The sequence below is a fragment of the Poecilia latipinna genome, unplaced genomic scaffold (genome assembly GCF_001443285.1).
Source record: "Poecilia latipinna isolate Pla-1442-1.1 unplaced genomic scaffold, P_latipinna-1.0 Scaffold217, whole genome shotgun sequence".
NCBI classification, from domain to species: domain Eukaryota; kingdom Metazoa; phylum Chordata; class Actinopteri; order Cyprinodontiformes; family Poeciliidae; genus Poecilia; species Poecilia latipinna.
The window spans coordinates 43,868-67,514 of NW_015112833.1; the positions used below are offsets into that span (position 1 = coordinate 43,868).

The 23,647-nt window shown below is 39.3% G+C and overlaps 1 long non-coding RNA gene across 2 annotated transcripts in view; it reads left to right on the forward strand.

Moving 5' to 3' along the window:
* Nucleotides 1–505: 505 nt before the first annotated feature.
* The window catches only part of LOC106947007 (uncharacterized), a 77,617-nt gene continuing 54,475 nt past the window's right edge, over nt 506–23,647 (forward strand). For both annotated transcript variants that reach the window (XR_001424888.1, XR_001424889.1), the window contains exons 1-2: nt 506–668; nt 3,115–3,207. This is a non-coding gene — a long non-coding RNA (uncharacterized LOC106947007). The remainder of the gene's footprint in view (nt 669–3,114; nt 3,208–23,647) is intronic.

Sequence of the window (23,647 nt, forward strand, 5' to 3'; positions counted from 1 at the left end):
TTCAGCCATATGTGTGCATCTCTTAACCAGCTGGAGTTAAAGAGAGCGAACATTTTGAGTACAAGCATTACAAATTTTAAGTCCTGAAGTCTTGCTTTCAAAAATAAAAATGTAAGCACAAGTATTAAAAGTTTTGAGAATAAAAGACGCTTTCAGACTGAAAATGTGTGCTCTCAAATTATGGCACAAAAATAGCCCCATACCTTCAGGATTCTGGTTTGTGAGTGTTTGGGTGAGATTTTGTAGCACAGTTGAGTGCTACAAAATCTCACTCAATGAGATTTTACCTTTAGTTGTTATGAAAATGTTGCATATATCAGACATAACTTAAAAGTCTTCTGACTTCTGATTATAGCCGTAACTGACATCTTAAAATTAGCCTCTGTCTCTTTAAGAATCTCCTACCTTTCCGACACTCCCTCTCAGGCACGTCATTACAACATGCTTCATCGCGTCGGCCATTGATGCCATATTATGTCTATGATTGATGCCGTTTACCTGCTGAGTAGAGGTGCGGTCAGTTCCAACAGGTGTTTGCTAATTGCTGCTACCGCGAGTTAGCAGGTGGAGTTGTGTGGGAGAAGGACGGGGAGATGCTTCAAAATGGCCGCCACAGGAGATTCAAGGATTCCTCAAACACGCACAAATGAGTCACAGCAGCACTCTAGGTATGTTTTTATGAAAAAAAGGCATTATAATTATCTCTAAAGCTCAAAAAAGTGAAAAAAGTTTATTTTACATCAAAGAAGACCTCAGTCTCCTATTCAGGTGCGAACTGCCTTTTATACTTGGGAGCATGTAAATATACGCCATTTTGGAGGAAATTGTAGTAAGTAAAACAACTTTTTATAAACTGTGTGATGCTGTGAGAGCTCTGGTGGAGACAGCTGCACATTATCCAAAAAAACAAAACAAAAACTACTTCCTGTAATCTTTTTAGTCTCTTCGGCAGTAGTAACATCGGACTGTTGAACACGTACGTTTGAAAAAAAAAAAAAACAATAAATAAAAATAATCGTAGAGCAAGACATTTTTGATTGAAAACTTTTTTTCCGACATTGGTGTGTTTCCATTAAGCAAATTTATTTTCGTAATTTCAGTTTGTGCAGCTTTTTATGATTAATAAACACAGCTGTTGCTAATTGTTAAGAGGCCTTTACCTTTCCACATCTTCATTCATCTCTTGGCCGATTTTGCATGTTGGAGGGGAAGCTGCAGCACAAACATTATTTACATGGCAATCCACACATGGAGGGACATTTACCAGTATGGATAATCAGCTTGAAATAGCATAAAAAAACTTTTTTTTTTTTTTTTTTTTTTTTAGAGATTTAAACTTGTCTTATTAAGAAGAAGATCATGTCCCGGTTAGTCCTCTGGGATTGGACTCGCATCTTCGGGGAAACGTCCCTGAATGCACTGCGTCTACTCACACGATATCTTGACACATAGATTACATGCTGTATGCCTGAAAGAACAAAACCGGGTTCCACAGCATACTGTACATAAACACTCGGCTGGGCAAAAAATAACAAACCCATGCATTTACCGCTGAATGCAGACAACAGTTACAGTAAATCAGCCTGTTAAAAGGCCAGAAACGACTGGGACTCTTCCTCACAGCATCAGGAGGAACCTCTTTACTGAAGCCTTAACTGATGGGCCGGCTTTGAAAGCCCACCCAGAGACAGATAGGGTCCGCTCCGACAATTTATACCACAGGGGACTTGAAATAGGCAAAGAGATAGGCGAAGGAAAACATTGCCTCAAAGACACCCAAGTTCAGCTTGGTGTTTCACATTAGCTCAGAGCACAACAAGTTATCAGTGAATCTCCTCTTTTTATGTGACACTAGACTGACCGAGGGGAGGGGGGGGGGGAAGTTTCTTCGTTGGGTGACTCAGAGGCAGAAGCGTGCATCTGAGGAGGGAGGGGAAAAAAAGACAGGAAAAAGTAACCTAGCCTGTCTTCAAAAGAGTCAGGTTTATAATCTGATGCTATCTTGTGAATGGTGCTCTGCGTTTCAGAGTCAACACAATGCGAGCCAAGACACGTGGACACGTGGCATTAGGAGCTCCATCAAGATGAGCTGATAGCAGATTCCTATAAAGAGTTGTCCTCCCGTTGATTCTCTCCGATTGGCCTGAATGCTTTCTGCATTATCTGCCTGCGTCTCTAATGACTCGCAGATTAAGGGGTGGCTGGGAGAACAGGCAGTCGCTTATCTGCTTGAGTTCACAGCCTGCCCTATATTTTCTTCATGATGGGGATGTTAATCTTTATTACGCGGCAGAGTTTAAATAATTGCTCCCAGATCTTGCTAGTGGAATGTCACAAAAGCATGAATTTTGGCACGCCGGTCGTGGCGGTACTTGAATCCACGGACATGGTGCCTCCTTTTTGTATTTTTGATGATGTTTCGGTTAATAACATGGAATTAACATGTTATCGCATTTTTTATTTTTATTTTTTTACATACAAAAGATCTGAGCAGGAATCTTCGCACTGCGTTTCTGGTACGTCTGTAAATTTGACACACAAGCAACATCCGCAAACAACAGCGATGGACGACAAAACCGCTTCTCACGGCCCGCTGGGGGTTAATTTTGTTTTGTTATGTTGGGATGCTGGAAAAGATGAGTGTTGTGTTCAAGTTGTACTAAAAGTTGGCGTATCACCGAAACTATTCAGGCCAAAAATAGCATGTTAGCGTAAAAAGTGTTGCAGCAGCAAATGTCCCCGTTGCTAATGCTACTGTTCAGTTCACAGTCGTGAAAAGGTATTTTTCAAAATAAGTTGCATGGATGATCAGGTGTTCCTGAAACACTTGAAAGATGAAGCTGTGTAATAGCACTTTGTTTCAATCTGATAACTGAGTAACTTAAATATCAATAAATATTTGTTCAATAATGCTAGCATCCACAGTGGAGAATAACCAGGGTTTCCTGAAACACTTGAAAGGTCAATAAGCATAATTGCACTTTGGACATAACTTTTTGTTGAAATACAATTAATGAACCCTGTGGTTAAACATTTCAGCCGTGTCCCACCACCAATTCAAATACAGCTTTTTAATTCTCCCTGCTAATAGACTTTTTTGATACTTTTCTACAGAAATGAGGCCATTATTTTGTCTGCTTGCCACCGGCCTACAGACATCCCAGAGTTCGTCACTAGCATCACACGGACGTGAGGCGCTATGAAAAGGTCAGTCGGACTCTTCCGCCACGCAATTATAGAACAAAATGAGATTAAAAGCATTTCTGGAGCCATAAACACCGAGGTTATCTCATCGTATTCTTCTGACAGTTACATACTGTCTGAAATATGCAAGAAGTGCTTTTAAATTACGAAGCCCCAGAGGTGGGCTGTAGTAGTCTACTTCCTATTATAGAAGGCTTGTGTGTTCACAGTGGCATTACATAATTCATAAGCAGGATACTTTAATCTAGCTTTTTGTTTCATGTCGCGACTAGTGAAGGCTATATTTCACACTGAATGACAAAGCGCTGTCTGTTTGTAGGTCCGAACGTTTAGCCTTTAGCTGATCTCCTCCTCTGCCCTGCACTGTTTCATTGACAATTTATTCATTCGAGTAGTCACATCTGGTATGTTTTCTTTCCGTTTTGTATCTTTTCCTCTGCCTTCACACTTTTCAGCTGTGGTTTTTTTTTTTAATCGTTCGAAAGTGGCCACAGGCTGAGTTGACACTAAGCCAAAGGTACAAGGCCTGTAATATTTAACTTGGGGTTGGTCCAGGATTTCCAACGGAAGATTGTGAATTTATGTTGCAATCAGTCCGGTAAAGTAAAGCCTCCAGCTGAGCTCATTATGATAACTCCTTCTTGTTTTCTGCTTAATAACATTTGATTTCACTCATCTGAATGAGAGCGTCGTAGCAGGTTGTTTTTAACAGTTGGCCTTCATAAAGTATTCACGTCTCTTGCACTTTTTTACGTTTTGTCACATTACAGCCGCAGTGTTTTTATTAGGGGTTTATTAGGGGTGTACCAACACAAATTACCCCAATATTGTGTCAGATTTTTCACTTTTAAAAGTAAACATGTGAAAAGTGTGGTTTGCATATTAATACAGCTTCCATTTACTTTGCAATCCCTAAATAAAACCAACCCCATCCATATGTGACGGAGTTGAAAACTACAATCCACCTTTGCATCACCTTAGTGCAAATCCCACAAATTAAGTTCTTTATGGAAAGGCAGAAAGAAGAAAGTTATTGTTTACATAAAGCCATAATAAGACCAGTATAAATTTTTACCCCATGTTAAAAATGTGAAACACGGTGTATGGAGCTAAATTGGTGCCATAAAGTTTGTTCATAAGAAAAAGAAATTGAAACTAAAATAAAGATTTGAAATTGAAAAACTGGGGAAAAAAGACTTTTTTTTCAGTTTCAAATCTTTTTCAGTTTAATTTTATGACCAACTTTATGGCCCCAGTTTAGCTCCATAAAGGTGCTTTAGTCAGATGATTTTGACAGTTTTGGCCTACAGACAAATTCAAAATGCTGCATATCGTTAGGCTGCCACATAGAGATAAAACGAGTAAGAAGTTGTAGAAGTGATATGACTAGAAACAATTATGTTCATAAACCTATCACAATAAGTGTAAAATGAATTAATCACATGATGAATTAAAACAAGCTCATTTTCCATTTGTATGATTTATCATCTTTCTCTCTTGATTTAGTTCACAGAGACTCCATTTTATTTGTTGCTTCGGTTGTTCTGTTAATTCTTTTTGGACATTTAAAAGGTTCTAATGTGAAATATTCATTTGAAGTTAAAGTTTATTAATTTTTGAGAGGGTATACTTGCGTTATTCTGCCGTTACCAATATATGACTTGAAAATGGTCTCCAGACAACATTGTCATCATTTATTGCAATAACTTTTGGGGTAATTTAAAGCCTAGCACAATTTGTTATTGTGACAAGCCTACATATTGTACCCTTACGTAAATGCATCTATAATAGTGTAGAACATGCAGTAGCTGATGAAAACAGTCTGCACTTTACACAAAACTGAAAATGATCAACTGGGTCTCAAGGAAAAGGCCATTTCATGCCGTCTCTCATTTGTCCTCGCTCATATCTACAGTTCACATTATGACAATAATGGAAAGCTTAATGAACTCCCAGATCAGTTTCCATTTCCAGCGGACGGTAGCCTCAGATCTGGAAATTCTTCCCACAACAGAACGAGCCAAGAAATCCCAACAAATCCCATTGGATAGTTCTGCATTTGGATGCAGAACTATCCAAATGTGAGCCGGTCCCTGTGAGGTTCTACAGTGTCACTTCTCCCGTTTCCTGAATCAGATGGGGTTATTAAATTGGACGGGGCAGATCTCACAGAACGCCGTTCAGTTTATTATCTGAAAATGAGAAGATTATGACTCCTATAAGACACGGCTATCAACATAGACTAAATTCCCAGGCAAGGAGAGCATTAATTGTCACATCAGATGTCTGTCAACAAGCCTGCTGTTGCTTTTACACTTCACAAGTCTGGCTTTAGAAGGAGAGTGACGAGGCAAAAAACACTTTATTAATCAACTTCACACACAAGGAGAAGCAGCATTCAGCTTCTATGTAGCACAAATCTGGAACAAACATCCAGAAAACTGCAAAACAGCTGAAACACCGAGTGACTGTTTAGAGTTCTTTTTGATTCCTAATAACCAGAACATTGATTGAAATATTTGATTTGCTTTATGATTTTGATGGTGACATTTGACAAAATGTAATGTTGTTACTTTATTAGGTTTTTATGATGTAAAGCAGGTTGAACTGCCTTGATGCTGAAATGTGCTACGCAAATAAACTTGACAAACTTATCACGAGTAACTCTTTTGGTCCATTGCATAAAAACCTGAAAAATACATATAGTTTTGCGGCTGTAATGTTACATAATGCAAAAAAAACAAAAAAAAAACAGGCCCACTCATGTATTACTACTTGAGGTTTAACTGACCGATGCTCTTTACTGGAATGCTTTTATCTCAGGGGCTTTTCCCCAAGACTGAACCTGCCTTCACACCATTATGGTGGTAATCTCCAGTAATTTCAGCATCCAACACCGGCCGCTGCATCCTCGCATCTCATGCTACTTTAATCCAGCGGTGTGATAATACTTAGCAGAGGGAAATGTGAGGCCGTAGCTGTAATAGATGACATGGCATTTGTTTCTTCCCCCCAACAAGACAATGTGCCTGTCATGGTCTTCTGACTTCTAGATGAAGTCTTTACTCACTTTGATGTTTCTGGATTCGTTTAAAATGACTTGCAAGTCGGGCAGCTGCACATTCAGGTGACTACTTTAGTACAGTTGGTTATTTAAGAACCGCCATCTCTAGTTTTATGGGTTTTTTTAAGGGTGACTAAACAGCAAAACAAAATCATGCTTTTCAGCTTCCAGCAAAATGGCATGAATCATACTCTGAGATGAAAAGGAGCTCATGACATCAAATTATATTCAGGTGGTCCAGTCAAAGTCCTGGCCAAAAGTCAGAATCTGAGAATCTGTGCTATGATTCTGCGTGTTGTAACTGCAGCAAAATGTGGCTCAGCCAAATCTCGAGGAATCTGAACATACCTCAAAAATCACACTTTTCAAATTTGTACTTTAAGCAACTTTACATTTTTATTTTCCTTTTATAGTTGAAAATGGTGAACTACTTCCTGTCGGTTTAGAAAATCCCATTAAAATCTATTGCAGCTTGCAGTTTTAACATAACAGAATGTGTGAATAGTTGTGCGTCCTCTTGCATTCCCTACTCCCTCTCTCTTGCTCTCTCAAGTTTCTATGAAATGATTTTTTTTAAACAAGGATCTGGCAAGATCTCAAAGTTTTGCCATTCTATAATAAACAATGACATGACTATCAGGAAAATATTTACTTCAATCTTTAAAGTGACTTATGGCAACGTTGGCCGCTAAACAGAGTGTCATGAGTGTTATGCTGTCAGGTGGCACAGTCTGTATAAATACTCTCTGTGCACTTGTTTATAGGAAATCCCCCATCTGGTTTCAGCTGAACACAGTCCGGCACACTGGTGAACCCATGAGTTTTTTTTTTTTTTCTTCTTTTTTTTTTCTAATGGAAAATATAACGGTGCTGGAATAGCTGGTCTCAAGTGACAGACAAGACAACAATTTAAAAGAGTGCAGGCTCCACATCCCTGAGTCCAGCCCTTTCCCGACTTGTAAACACAGAGCCCGGCTTTTGAAGAACTATCCAGAAAAGCCCAGTGGCCTTTATGTCATCCCGCTTTTATGGGATATAAAGGATAACACTGTTGTCATGCCTCGCAAACTTCAAAGTACGAATGAAGAGTTTAGCAAATATATCTGGAAAAAAATCACACAGCAACGGTGAAGATGTGATAAAACACACCGACAGAATCCTGAAAAACTTAAACAGAACCATAAGGACCTTGAAGAGGAACGGGATTATAAGATTTCCACACCTTCACAGCTTCACCTCATTCTGGGATTTATTGTGATCCGCGTTCATTTGAAACCGCCTAAAGCAAGTCTATATTTTTTGTGTTACTTTTACCTATTTTATGGCCAATTTGGTTTAGTCTAGAAGGCCCCTAAAAGCAGAGGGTGACGGCTGATGCTTACACAAAGCTGCCGTGACGTACGGCTGAAAAAGCGTTGAACAAAGTCAAAAAGATAATTGTTCTAAAACATGCAAAAGAGACGTTACAACAACTGGCTTTGTGGAAAACCCCCAAAAAGATACAGGTTATTTGGTTTAGGTTTTGTATTTGTCAGAACTTCTTTTTATCTCAGCTGGGATGAACCAACAGAAATAAGTGCATATGGAAGCCCAGGAGTGCCAATATTTCACTATATGCTTCAAAGATTTGTTAGGTTTATCTTTAGTTTTAGGGGGTGCCAGAATCTGAATATTATTTTTAGGATCTGACTATAAACAAAGTAAACTCAAATCCATTTATGTATGACCCAATAAAGTTTTTATAAGGCACTAAACGGCACAAATAAGAATTTTGTGGTCCTTAATCGGTTACACATGTGATGTTTTGCAGATGAACCCCTCAGAAAAGAGCTATCTGTGATAATCAGTGACAAATGACAATAATATATAATATTCTGTAAAGTTTAAGCCCATATGAAGACATAAAATCACTAAAGTCAAAGAAAACAGTTAAACGCCAATTCTTCATTAGGTCCTTTAGGGTTTGCATCCATTCTTTTCAGACGGTAAACATTTTAGAGCGTGATGAAGGACTGTTGTTTAACTCTTTTCTTTGAGTTTTGTCAAACAAAAGTTATAATTCAGCCAAACAACCAGACCTTTTAGACAAGTTGAAAAATGTTGTAGTAGGTGTTAAACCTTTAAAATTACATGTTTACCTCACAAATACGCTGTTGCTACAAGATTTATGCTAATAAATTCAACTCCTGCCACAATGACTCAAAAATGTTGCTTTATAAGTCCCTGGTACGTTTTAGCAAAATCTGGGTTCGAATGGTGACCTAGGTTAGGGCCACCTGGGTGAGGGTCGGTGTAAAGGCCGAGCCGGGCATGGATTGGCCTTCATGCCAATGGTAACATGAAGGCCCTCCATGCAACCAGCTTAGGTTGGTCTCATGGAGGTCTGTCTTTCCTCGGACCTCCTGCTGACCCACTCCCTTTGCGCCCTGACTTGGCGCAAAGCCCTAGTCAGGCTATGGAGCCAGGCATGTAGACCCTTGATTGATTGGAGGTCTGTCAAAGCCTGGTCCTAATATGATGGACTCTTTGCTTTGGGTCAGGGGTAACGTTTAGAACAGTAGTGCCCAAAGTCGGTCCTCGAGGGCTGGCATCCTGCATGTTTTAGTTCTCCCTGGTTTAACGCACCTGGATTCAATGATGACTCAATAGGAGGCCTAAGAAGAACACTGACATGCTGAGGAGGTTGTTTCTACCACCAGGGAGATAACTAAAACGTGCAGGATGCTGACTTTTGGCATCCCTGGTTTAGAGGCAAGATGCAAATTAAGTTTTAGTTAATGTTAGGGTTAGGAATAGACTAGTATTGGTTAGGGTTAGGGAAAATGTCTGGGTTAGGCAAAATCGCAGCTACTAAAATGAAGGGAAATCAATACAAAGTTCTAATATGGGTCAAAATAGTTTTGACAAACCTGTATAGCATTTTGTTTTCTAAATCATTCTGTAAATAATGATGATATAATGTTAGGTTGTTTTTCTGCCAATTGCATAGCTGCAGTACACTAGTAGTCTAATGCGTTGAATGTGCTCAGACACATTCAACTCATTAGAAACCAATCAGAACCAAAAGGCAAACATATACAGCAGTCACAAATCCCCAATGTAATAGTTTAGATCAACGCACATTCATGTCTTAGAATGGTCTGGTCAAAGTCCAAACATAAATCCACTTGAAATTTGGTGGTCATAGTCACTCAGTTTGACTGAGCTTGAGGCAGACGTATGACCCTGTCTGCAAAGTTCAGTGTGTCTATTTTTATGAACAGTAAGCTTGCGTAATGGGACTTCAAAACACCCTTCAAACTTGTGGAAGGGAAAGGGTAAATGAGAAGGATTCGGCACAGCACAATTGAATTGTTACCAACGCAGCTGGGCTCCTAATATTCCCCCTTCTTCAAACTGTTTAGGCTTATAGCATTTATCCACATTACTCACATAAAGATGCCTTGGGCGTATCATCAACAGTTTGCACAGGGAAACTGTGGAAGACGTCCCAAGCCCCACTTACGCACACATACAACAGGAATTAACTGAACTAGCGAGGCAGCAGAAGGGTCTTAGACCGCGTCTCGTCTGCTTTCACGTGCCAAGAAACAAGATATTCCAGAGAATCCAATCTGCTTATGCATTTCAGTTCACCAGATGGACATAGTGTTATGAAAAACATGCTTTCTATGAATCCATCATCAGGTACAAGTTTCTGGACCGTGCAACTCAACAAATTTGTTAGAAGCAACGGCACGTGGTGCGTCTAACAACATAAGATCTACTTGAGTCTCTGGTTTCTCCGTTGCCCAAAGCAGAATGACTTGCCGAGCAGCTGTAGAACCCAAACTGTGCTAGATGACAGTTTTAAGCAGGCACCTAAACAAACATCCTGGGAAATTAAAGGGCCTGTGTCAGGTCTCTGCTGCTGTGCGCGGTAATTTGTATGATTTTCTACAGCCTGACAACAATCAGGTCTCATCTCGCTGCCCATCTCAAGAGGATTTACTACCAAAAGGAGTAAGAGTACAAATTTTTTATGGTACCACTAAAAAGAATGAAGGAAATAAAAGATAATTCTTGTAACATTCCTCATCACAAATAAAAGCTAACCGAAGGCCACACAATGGAAAACACTGAGACGCACAAATCGGGAGTGACCATGACTTCTCCTGAACTGGGCTAAAACTCATCCAACTCATAGGAACACGGAGGCCCAATTTAAAGAGCTTTGGTTTTTTTTTGAGGAAGTAAACACAAGGAAAAAAATGAAGGTTTCTTAGCGAGACTGCAATTATTCAAGGTAATTGCAATGTTAAGCAGAAACTGGAACTGGTCATTAATAAAATTCATTGTTCAGTTAATATGGTGGTCTGCTGTCTGGACTGCTCAGGATAAATATTAGGACTTTTGTTGACAACTCACGTGGCCTTGCAGAGGGTCAACACTACTTAATGGACTGGTTTGTCTTTTACCTCATAGGATGGTACAATAGCACAGTTTTATTCCATTGTTTTGAGTTTGGATATGTTCAGATGGTTAACAGGCTATAATGGTCTTCAATGTTTGATGACTCTGTGGCTCATGACTGCTCTGTGCCTGAAGTGCACTCTTATCTGAAAAAAACAAAAAAAAAACATACCCTACAATATTAAACATTTCTACAGTTAGTGGTTAGGTCCTTTCTAGAGCAATACCTCACATAACGGGGGAAAAAAGAACATTTCTATGACTGTCAATGCGTTTTGTGAGAAGATCAAGCAAATCCCAACATTCAGTAGCTTATAGAATCACCTTTTCAAAACAATAACCTCAAGACATCATTGTGGAAGCGATCATCTCTTCTTTATAACATTACTTCATTTCAAGTCAACTTGCATTTTGCCCAGATCCTGTAGCTTGAAAGCTGGTTTGAGATGTTGGTGCCTTTGCTCTGTGTTGGGTTTTGCTTGCCATTGTGCATCGTGTTCGAAGATCTCTCCTCTGGTCTCATCTGTCTGAAAGACGTTGTGCTTGAAATATGTATTGTGGTTTATTCTGATGTAACCTGCCAGAGATGGACTTTTTGTTTTAGAGTAAATTCTCTTTCCGTGTTTAGACTGTTGCAACAATTCTTGAGTTTTGTTGGAACAATATTTATCTAACCTTAGGGGGTATGGGTTAGGACATCAGTACTGGGACGATTTGGCAACTGTCTCCCATTGGGAACTGTTCTAATCATGAATAATCTTTTTCTCTGATGAATGATAGACTTCATTTCTTTGGAAATGGTCTTATAACACTTTTCAGTTTGAGGTATCAACATTTATCTCTTTCGGGTCTTTGATAAAGTCTTATTTCAAAGGGAATTTGTGGAAATACACCAGATTAATCTTTTTAGCATAGAAGTGGTCACTCCTGATGATGATCAGTTAATCAAATGGATTTGCAAAACCCACAGTTGCTGCTACCTTCCTTTTTAAATCCCACTGAAGCAGCAAAGATGTACATAGTTTTTCAGGTCACTGACGGTTATGGAAACTTTATTTTACTCATGACTTTACTTATCTTTGGAAGAAAATAAATTTTAGTGCTTACACATGAGTGGCTGTTGAGCTGCAGTCCGAAAGAATTTCATTTTACAGCTTATACAGTTCAGCTATGCAAATGTGAAAGATTTTTTATTTGAGTGCTCCATCTGACCCCATTTGAATGTATAACAGATAAAAAGAATATGTTTCCTCATTGGTAAAGCTTATGTGAAGTAGTTTCAGCCCCCTCTATAAAACTTAACGGGATTAAGACTAGCAATGGTTATTCCAAAACTGAAGCGGTGTGTCTGAGATAAAGTTATAAAGCAATGCCTTGGATAAACCTTGTCTGCTGGATAACCCCTGCTTCATTATTTAACATCATCTTATTAGAAAAACTCTAACCTGCAGAAGCAGTATGTTGGTAAAATGTGTAGTTTTGAAAGTCTAACATTTTGGGAAATAGATGATTGTCAAACTTAAGCTATAGAATAAAGAAACTGGTTTAGACTAAATTAGTGATCATTTTATATTTACATGACTTGTTAAATCTGTTGTTCCGTATTTATCCAGTGAGGTTACTAAACATAAGGCTAATGAATGAAAACTTGTTGTTCCTGTAGTATACAGCTGAAATTAGATATTTATATCAGCTGTATAAAATGACAGATCATCTTTTTATTTTCACTGTATTAGAATTCAGACTAAATTTTTCTTGTTTTAGGTTGGGATTATTAAAATTCTCTATTAGGTAAATGTCATAATAATGGGAGATGATTTTATTAGTAGATTTTATTTTATTTACTAAGACATGAAGTAACTTAACACTTTAGGGGGAGAGAGAGATTTAATTCTAAACGGTTAAATAATAGTTTCTTTTTTTACAATGGTCGTATATGTTTGACAGGATTTGTGATCGGACGAGCGAAAAACACATTAATAATTGGCTTCTGTAGTACCTCTCAAGTCTAAAAAAGCCTTTTTTGTTAACTACTCTGCATATAAACACTGAGCAGAAATATATATAGTTTTTATCTGCATCACTATTTGTTTAGAGTGCTGAAGGAAGAGCAGTTGGGATTGTTGGTGAGTGAATGGCTGTAAGCTGATAAGTCTGCTACTACTCTACCTGTCCTGCACTAACCCCTCTGACGTCACGGCGCTTTGGCCCAGCAGCCTTTGCGCATCAGGACAGACTCCTTGCTGGCAACAAGAATGATGACTTGTGTGTTTATCTTGCTCAATACAAAGAGGCCATGTAATCTAAATACATAAGGTAATATAAATACAAAGGTACCATATAATGGCATCCATTGTGGCCGCGGCCCCAGGAGTGTGTGCGGACGGGGACATCTTGGCTATGCCTCCTGGCCCCGGCTCTGGTCGGGCATGCTGGCACCCTTTGTGTTTAAAAAAACTCCCGGAAAGTTTACAGTGAGTGTACTTCTGCTGCGCTTTGTGTGACAAGATTTAACGCACCATACCCATCAGCGGCAAAACAGCCACAGACCTCCCTGGAATCCACTCTGCCACTTTCCATTCATGCATTTCCACGCATTCCCCGGCTTCCTTCAAATGTCCCGTCGCAGCAAACCTCTGTTGACAATTAATATCGGCTCTGTTTGTCAGGCCGCAAGCTCAGAGGCTACTGTGTGTTTACTGCACTTTTGTTCTGTCGTGTGTCACCCTTTGGAGCAATGCAAGTTGGAGAAGCGCACAATTTCCAATTTATCTGCTGAAGAAAGACACCGTGTACGTGAATAGCAACTCAGTGCAGCAGTGCTACCTCAGGCTCTCATTTTTTTAGACAATTACTTAATTTAAAGCAATATATTATGTTAAATACATTTTTATTGTATAGCTGCACAAAATGATGAGCTACAGTATCACCAGTAAGTGTTTATACCTTGGCGTTTGGTTATGTTCGAGATTACAAAAGGGATTTTGTGCAATTGCTTTAAAGGCATCCTTTACAAAATAACCCATAGTAGTCAAAAGTTTACAGATTTATTTTTAATTCATACAGAATGTAAAAATATAAAGGTCTTAACACCCATAGCTTAATATTTTGTTGAAGCACCGTTAGCCACAGTCTCAGTCTAAAAACATGGTCAACCTGTTTTTTTTGTGTGTTTTTCTTACTGTTCTCTTCAGACCGTCTCAAGCTGAGTAAGTCTGGTGCTGCATCCTCAGTAGAGAAACATTTCCGGGTCACTTCCGGAAATATTTCATTCGATTTAAATCCATATCTGTCTGTATCACTATAAGACAGGTCCTACAGTCACTCTCTGGATCATTGTCATACTGGAAGATGAAGCGTCATCTTAGTTTGGAGCTCTAAAGCACTATGAGCTACATTTTCTGAAAGAATATCTCCATGTTCGGTTGCTATCGCTTCAATTTCTAAAGCAGAGCTCTGTAACTCCAGTCCTCACATGCCACTGACCTACAACTTTTGCATCCCAGCTCCAACACACCTGAATTGTAGGGATGGTGTTTAGCCAGGTCATGACCCGTTCCTATTTATTAGAATTCAGGGCAGAAACTTGTTTTGTTGTTTCATCTGACCAGAGAATCTTGCTTCACCTTGTCTGGCGATCGCTAACGTGGGTTTTTGCCGTATTGAAACAAGCTGCAATCTTTATATTATAAACCAAAGGTCTCATTGGTGAATAGTTGATCTTTGAGACACTTTTCTAATCCCCACCAGTGAAGTACTAAAGCTCCTTCTAAGTAACCATTGGTTGCCTCTCTGACCCTTCCTTCCTGACCTTTACTTTAGTTGTGAAGGCAGGAGTAGGGAGGGTGCTGGTCGTGGTTCCATTTCCAATTATTAGAGACAACATTGCTTTTACAGGCCACTCAATGCAGCCAAAACCATTTTTTCTATGTTTCCCCAGATTTTTCATTTTACATAATCTTGGGCTTTCCACAAACAAATACTCTGACTTGATTGCATAGTTTCTGCTTTGACATGTACTGCCAACAGTGAAACCTTGTGTATACAACAGTGTTCCATTGAAAATCATGTTTAATCAACTAAATTTATTACAGATGGACTACGATCAGGTTGCAGGAACTTCTCAAAGATGATCCGTGGAAATCCAATGTATCCAAAGTCAATTTTTAGCATCAAAGCAAAAAGTGTAAATATGTACAATGCTCCCCCCCATTTTTTTTTTTTTTACACTTTTACAAAATGTCTCACTTTGTCCTGCCAAAGAAAAGCATCCCCACAACTATCACACACAAAATCAGAATAAAATATGTTTAAAATGTTGCTTTAATGTGACAAAATGTGAGGAAGTTTAAGGTATGAGGTAATAAAAGCACTTTGACATTGGAAACAGATCTACGCCTGGTCCCAGCTTTATTGTAAATGTTATATTAAAGCTACTCCCTGGTTTATCTATGCTATCTGTTTTGTTATTGTAACTGAAACAACTGCAACTGTAAAACAGAATGACTAAAAAGCTCGGCGTTATATATGTCAAACAACTTACATTATAATCCAACAGCAGTGCCTAGAACATTCCTCTCAGGACTCTTGGTTTTCTTTAGCGTGTGCGTGCTCCCGTTGCTCGAACACTAGAAACGTGTGACGAAGAAACGCTCCAACTGTGAGAGATGGAAAGACGAGGTAGAACATCATTGATCTGTTATTGTAACCTGCAGCAGATATTGCTAATAATAACACGCCTCCATGATGTCAGCATTCCTGTGGAGTAAAATTTACACCGTGTTTTGTGCTTAGCAATCAAACGGTAGTCGGGGTAATGCTGGCAGCAGGAGAGACATGGAAATCTCACTGCATCAATCTTATCCACGAGGAAACGTTGATTCAAATAACATTTTTCATAAGAAATAAAATGAAATGTGCAACCGCTTTTACTACTGGAGCATTTTTTTCCCTTCTGAGTCTAATTTTTTTGGGTGGAAAAAGGTGAGTTTTGGAGAAACATGTGGTGACCTCTTCCATGTCGCGCTCAGATGCGGCCTTTATGTATGGAAAGAAATGAAAAGCCTTGAAATCCCAGACATAATGTAAACATCTGCTTTATTTCAGCCATAGTCCTTAACAGACACTCCACTAAATGCGCATACCAAACATGACAGCAGGGGGGTTATGAGGAAGAAGGATCCTCTCTTTCATGACTGCTGATATCCATTGCAAATATGAATTGTCACCCTGACCTTTTCTGCTTTGATCCAATCTTTTCGCCGAAATGAAAGGCATGTTTTTTTGGTACTCCTCTGAAATGCTTTGACTCCAGCAAGCAAACCAAGGTGTTGCACAACGCGCCATCATCAGGGTGATAGTAATCCCGAGTGGCAGCAGGCACACTTACTGGCTGCGCAGATCGCCTCAAATTAGGACCCAGCTCCATTGTGAGCCCAGGAATCAGAGTTGGCAACTTCATGGAAGCTCCCCTGCTATTACCACACTGCTCTCTGACGTCCCAGCGAAGACAGTCCTGTAGTCATAACATTCATGTTGGGGTTGGTCTGCTCTCAGATGGCTGACCTCGACTTAAACCCACAACAGCAACACTATGACTGTGATTTTCAATAATGTTTGAGATTCGGGAGAGTCTTGCTAATGCTACAGTGCCCTGCATGTAATGTGTCCATGGACCCCTTGAACTTTTCACTTTTTCTGCTGCTGTGCAACCGCAAACCTCATTGCTGTTGTACAGAATAGAACCATGGTCCATAATAATAAAGTAAGCATGATTTGTGGTTGATCAAAATGGGGGTCCTCCCATATTATCATCGTCTGCATCCGCCTATCCTTGCAGGGGCGATGTCACCCGTTTCCAGCGGTTATGGGATGTGAGGTGTGGCACACCCTGGATCATTACAGGGCAACACAGAACAAACAATCACGCAGAGACGCACATTCATACCCAAGAGAGCAGTTTAGAGTAACCAATTAACCTAAAAGCCATGTTTTTGCACTGCAGGAGGAAGCCAGAGTACCTGGAGAGAAGCCATGTATTGTTAAAGTTTTTCATTTTTTTTCATGCATAGACCTCAATATGGAAGAGATTACTCCTTGTTCTTTAAAATTGATGATTTTTCAGCTGAAAATAATGTAGCTCTAGTGCTAGAAGTGCTACCCCATTTCTCATTTTATTGTGCAAACTACATGCAAGTGTGGCTGTATTAAAAGTATTTAGTGGAATGAACACTGAAAAAAACAAATGGAAAGGAGGTTTTCAAGTGTTTGCTGTAGACTGAGTGAAGAAAAGATTTCAAAGGCTTTTGTTCCTACATGGCAATTCAAGCAAAAACAGTTCTGACTATTACGCCCAAGTTTGCACATTATTATTGGATTGCAGGATTATTGTCTATTCTGGCAGACATTCATGATTTGTGTAAAACAATGTTTCCTGTCTTGATGTGTTCTGCTGTTTTAATAGAGGAATCCTGTATAGGTCTAAACATCTGTAAACGAAGGGGATTTTATGAAACATCAAATCCTGACATCTTTGAAGTTTTACATAGTTTTGACTATGCAACACTTCTCTGTGATGTCAAAGTCTTTTATTTGTAATGAACGATCACCTCACCATTTGGGGATAACGTTCCAGTTGTCTCAGGGCCCAAAGTGGTCAGATAATTCTCAAATCACACAGTCAATGATGACATAAGTGCCACTTTCATTTTCAAGCATCCAGCATCCTGTAGTGAGTGAAGTGTGTCTGTAGAGGCTTTACACAAGACAAAATGATGTGTGTGAATCTTTGACGATTATGCAGCAAACGTGTGGAGGAAGGTCTGATGGTCAGGTCAGAAGAAAGTGTAACCTTTTTGGCCTTTATGCAAGGCAAAGAAAAACACAAAACTTAAAAATGGTGGTGGTGGAATCGTGCTAAAGGTTATTCTCCTAAGAAAGGGTAGTATTTCAACTTGCCCTGAATGGTAAGAAGTAAAGAAAAAACCCGGTAACATTGTGTACAAATCCTCAGAGGGATTCTGCAAGATGAATTCAAGGGTAGCAGGGCCCTGGCTGGAGGTTGGCTGGTGAATTAGCAGAATCATCAGATTAGGCAGGACAATGTAAGCTTTGATGATGAGTACATTAAGGCCCAAATGGGAGATTTGTGGAACCAAAACTGGGGTGGACCATTGACAACACCAGAAACATTTCTCGACACTATTAAGAAGCATTTCTTGAGTGAAAAACATCCAAGATCCCTGCCTCTGTTTACAAGCTTAGCTCACAATTGCCAGTATTCTGCTCAGCCTTTGCGGTGGCCATCCAATGGACTAAAAACCTTCCATCCATCCTCTACAGCGACATCCTCAGCTGTTCTAAAAGACGCCGTTACATGACAGAGCTTCTCATCAGCGACTCGGTAGACAGACAGAAAACTGGAGACACACAGCAGCACCTCCCTCCACCCAAACATCAGAACGTGACATGCTGCAGGTGCGTCTCTCTCTGACACGACTTCAAGACGAGGTCCATGTGTGGAATTTTTTCCTTTTTTTCTGCCAAGTGTCCATTTTTCCAGGAGACTATGAATAGCTGTATATCTGCAGAAGGTAAAGAATTGATGGGTGTGTTTGTTTCCAGTGAGCAGCACGTCTCGAGATCTGAGCTTCTGCCGGCCTCTTCAGACACAGAGAGCGCTGCAGATACTCGCAAGATGCAGCTCTTGTTTAATAAATGTCGCTTCGTCTTTAAAACACTAAAAACAGACAGCCAAAAGCTTTTCTTTTTTTCCATTCCCGAGGCTTCAGATCAATGCGGCCTGCGTACTTTCACAGTTTCATAAAAGCACACGGAATACAGCCAATGTCTTTGGTTAAAGATGAGGCGTTTGAGTGTTTCTAAATCTCTGGCCATTTAGTGTTTACTGCATGTGCTCCCAGATCCAAGAAAATGTTCAAACTCTCTGATTTTCTTTGTTATATTTATTCATGCCGATGAATAATTCAGCATTTTGAGTGTTTAGAGAAATCTGCTGCAGATAAGTGCAAAAGAAATTTTGAATGCATGATGTCATCTAAATTGAAGTCTGCTGTATGTTATAACTGTTATAAATAAAAGTGCTTTGGACAGAGTAGAAATGATACACTTGTGCAATGAGTGGAGATGTGAGTGGACTAATATGGTGGTTATGTTTGGTCTAATTGGCAAGTTTGAAAGATTTGCAAATCTGCTTGTTTTGACTCTGCTGGCCACTTCAGAAAAATCTTTACTATCTGGTTGGAGAATGCTCACCAATCAGTTTGTGATGCTACGCTAGGTTATGCAGAAGAACAATGATCCAAATTAATCCAGCAAAAAATATTTCTGGGAAAATCTGATTAAGATTTTGTGGCAAGATCTTAAATAAAACGGTCTTCCACCGTTAAAGACTACCAACGTTGACAAATTTAGTTGAGGAGGCAATTTGCCACATTTTATATCTACTCGGGTTAAGGTTCGTTTGATTATTTCAAACATCCGAATGTCACAAAAAAGCAATGATGGAAGAAATGTGCTACAGCATTCCTTGTCCTACACAATCTTGCTGTATAAAAAGCATATTCGGATGCATCTACCGTAATGCCTTATCGCTTCTGCATTTTTTTTTTCTTTTTTCTTTTTGGTGATTCATGCTATTTTTCCAAGACAAGCAAAGTAAATGCCAGCAGTTTTTGAGGGCCAGATGAAGCCTCAGAGGTTGAGGTGGCAGGAGTCTTGCTTTGAAAGGGGAGGGAGACAAGAAAGAAGAAAGGAAGGGAGTAGTGATGAAATGTGGTGATGATATTTGGGTTGAGAGAAGGTAATTTTCCTGTGCGAGAGGGGAAAAATGCATGCTTTAAAAAGAGACCAAAGCTCTTTCAGCACAAATGACAAATTACCATCTTACACTTCAAAAAATGAAGCCGGTAGTTCAGAAGATATTCATTTTTATGGTCTGAAAGTGTAAAAGTAGATAGCATGTCTCTTTTAGGAAATAAAACAAATCAGACTTTTTTTTTTTATTAATTATAACCCTAGGTTGTAAGTTGTTGCTTGTTGGGCCTCTTTTTGCATGATCCTATACAGCAATGTGATGTGGCAAAGAGATGATCAACCTGTGGCTAAAGGTTGCTTTGATCGTTGGGTCTGGAGTGTCACCTTCCTCTTGACGACACTTCATAGTTTCTCTGTCAGATTCAAGTCAGACGAGTTTTCTGGCCAATCAGAACCAGCTTTCGGTACGTTGACAAGGAACAAGGTTCCTTGTAGTTGGAACACTTTTATCTAGCACACATTTTCCTTTAACTGTACTGTCTATGACTATGCCTGAGTGTGGCAACATGAGTTTCAATTTTTTTTTTTTCCCTTAAAATTTCACAAACACTGAATTTTAGATTTTCCGTATATAAGAAATAAAGGCTTGACGCATTTCACTTTGTTCATGAGTATATAATTGATTGTTTGTTCATTTTTAATGATTTATTTTGTGGCAAGGTGGCAATATGTCTCATGATGTAGCTTCAAATCGTGTGTAAAGCTGCAGATACAGACAAATTGGTACAAGTTGCTGAAAAAAAAACAAGTACTTAACAGATGGTGACAATATTTGGTAGTCTAATTCAGCTTCCATGTGAAATAATCAAATTATGGACAGAAAAACATCATGGAATCTGCTGAATCTAAGCTTTTGTGTTGGATTCCCACTTGAAGCCAGTGGGTATATTAAGCTACAGGACTTTAGTGTGTGTGTGTGTCATGTGAAGGCTGTGTGTGTGTTTACAGGGCCGGTGAGCAACGATCCGCATCATAACCATGGAGATTGTCACAGGGTCAGCTCTGTGCCGCGCTCTCCCCAGTGGGAAACAAACACTGGCGCTTCACGCTGAAACCTCAGCTTTCTAATTGGCTGCTAATTAGAAATGAGTGTGACCCGCAGGTTTTTATTCACAGCCCTGAGTATCTGAAATGTAAGTCAGCATCAAAGTGCAGGAGGAGCTGGACTAAGTCAGCGGATTAGGGATGAAATCTCTGATTACTGAAGTGAAAAAAATTTGCCTTTAAAGAAGCATGAAAATAAATCCCTGTAGTGTACCGCACGCTTCTGCTTACATTTTATAGTGCTAAGGTTCTCAAACAGTGGTACGAGTAATGTTACAATTGATATGATGTTTTATGCATTTTTTTTTTCTTTTTGCTTCATTTTTGTAAAAGAGAAACTAAATGAACTAAGGACTCAACGACAGGGTTAATTCATCCCATGCAAGTTATGACCAGTTATCCACTGGTGCGGTTTAGTATGATTTCTAGAAGAAATGGTGTTAAAATATAGGATCTACATTTGAAAATTATTGAAAAACATAATCTAAAAATTTTGGAAAACGTATTTGAAGACTTTCCAGTGGCTGCTTGGTATTGGAATAGCTAGTTAAACAAATAATTTTTTCTTTATATTAATTAACATTATTCTGTGTAACCTGTCGTGGAGCAGCTTGATCTGCTGTAGGTTCTGGGACAGTGGAAGTAAAAAGAAACTGTTCTGTCTTTGATTAATGTGCTGTTTAAATGTTTGTTTTCTCTTTCTCTTTGCCTCATGAGAACCGTGTAATTCTATAGCAAAAAATAAACCGGGTCATCACAAACAAGAGGCTTGATTTATTATGTGTCGTTCACAAATTACTAGCTTCTTATCAGATCACAGATCAAATTTCTGTAAGGAAATGTTGATGTGTGCATAGGTCAGTTCAGTTAGATAGTTAGATAGATAGATAGACACCACTAATTATGTCCTGTTTTTTGAGTTCAGCAGCAAAACACTGGTCTACAGCACTTTGTAGACCAGAATCTAAACAAACAGAATAAGGATTTTCAGTGGTTGCCTCTTTCGTCTTTGACAAGAGACCATGTGCCATTTCTCCCACAATCACCAGACTTGCGCCTTTGTTTTGGTTATATTTACCCAGAATGCCCGGCGCTAAAGTCTGCTTCCTGCTTTTGGTCCACTTGCATCCACATACCCATTCGAACCACGCCAGAGTTCACTTCAACCAAACCGAGACCAAGGTTTGTAGGCGGACCAGAGTTCCCTTCTTTTGGTCCGCATCAGACCAATTGCACATTCACTCTTAACCAAACAAACTGGACTTTCTAGGCAAACGTACCAGAGTAAACAGAGGTGTGAATGCACCTTTAGTGTATACCTAAAAAATTAGCAGTGCAATAAAGTTTGACACAGTACTTCGTTATATTTCGGTGGAAACTAAGTCAGTATTGCTTTGACTAAATCTGTGACCGTCTGTCTCGACTGTATACAGTGCATTGTGTGTGTGCATGTTTATTTTCCTCAGGCATTTTACACAGTTTCTGTCCCGTTATTGAAAAATGATCGTGCGACATTTGTTTTGACAAAGCACACCGAACCCTGCTGCCTCCATAATCCCACACTTCCTACGACGCGGTGCCCAGTTTACAGCCGAGGGCTTCACTAATAACTTTCTTTTCAAATGATCGCTTTGCTACACGACTTCAGAAGAAAGCAGCGAGCATGAAATTCAATTACGGCGCACACGCTCCGCAGCGCTGTCCAGAGCTGTCCGTTTTAATCTCTTCTTTGCCCCCTCAAAGATTCTCTTGAGTCTTTTAGCTAGACTTCTGCTTTCTGCTGTCTCTTTTTGGGTTGTTTCTCAATTTTCCAGGCTTATTGTAGACTGTTAATCTGACCTCTTTTTCCCTCTGTACATAAGTAATAACTCTCCAAAGAAGATTGGATCAGAAGCAGCATGGTGCATGTTTTATCTGTGCTTTCTTACAGCATGCTGCCTCTGCTGAGTTACAGTCATGACGTAGTTATTTGAGAGCCGAGTTGATGTCCAACTGGGCCGACTCTCCCCTACAGTCTGATGGTGATTTAGCTTTGAAACTGCTGCTGTCAGCCTAGGAAAGTAAAAACACTTTCCATCTTTGTCAATGCTGTCCACTGAATGACTCCTGTTCAGCTCAAGAATCCGTCCATAATATCCTCGGTCTGAGCAGAAATCATATCAATCCCGTTATTATGTTTTAAAAGACAGTACAGACCCCATTCAATAAATTAGGCGATTGCTGATAAGCCCATTTATTTCAGGAACTTTATCACTAAGGGAAACACATTATACAGATTAATTACACAGATGGATGTTTAAAACCTTTGTGTTGATTGTGATGATTTTCCTTCTACAGGTAATGAAAACATGACATTTAGAATTAGAATATTACATCAGACCAATAAAGAAAACAATTTTGAAAACAGAAATGTGGACTTAATGTAACATATGTTTAGTTTAAAATGTTATTTTAAAAGGTAATGCAATGTTTTGCAGAAGTATTCACACCCTTTCACTTTGGATTTTTCCATTGGACCATTCAAACACATCTGATGCAATTGCTATCGTTCTGCAACACAAATCGTTTTGGACGTAGACCAAAAAGGTCAATTTTTGACCTTATTTGAACAGACCACCCTCTTGCCATGCTTTCATAAAGACCAGATCTAAATGTTGGTGTGCTGTTGTCTCCTACCTCTGATTTGTCCGTCTGAACTGTGGACGCCTAAGACTCCTTCATGGGCCTCTTTTTTTTTGTCAAATTAAGTGGATGGACATGTATTGGTAGGTTTGCAGTTGTGCCATACTCTTCAATTTTGGAGTCATAGGTTGAACAGAACTCTGAGATGAGTTTAAAACTTGGGACACCTTCCTGCTGTGCTCCTTGTTCTTGTACTGAATTTTATTTATGGATATCAGATTAATAGAAGGGCACAAATTGATGTGGATGCTGCACTTTTTGGATTGGAAAGACATGTAAAATTTTCATTACACTTGACAATGCATGGATTTGTATTGGTCTACGTTGAAGTTTGTGGTTTCCCAGTCACTGTCTTTCTTTTCCTTT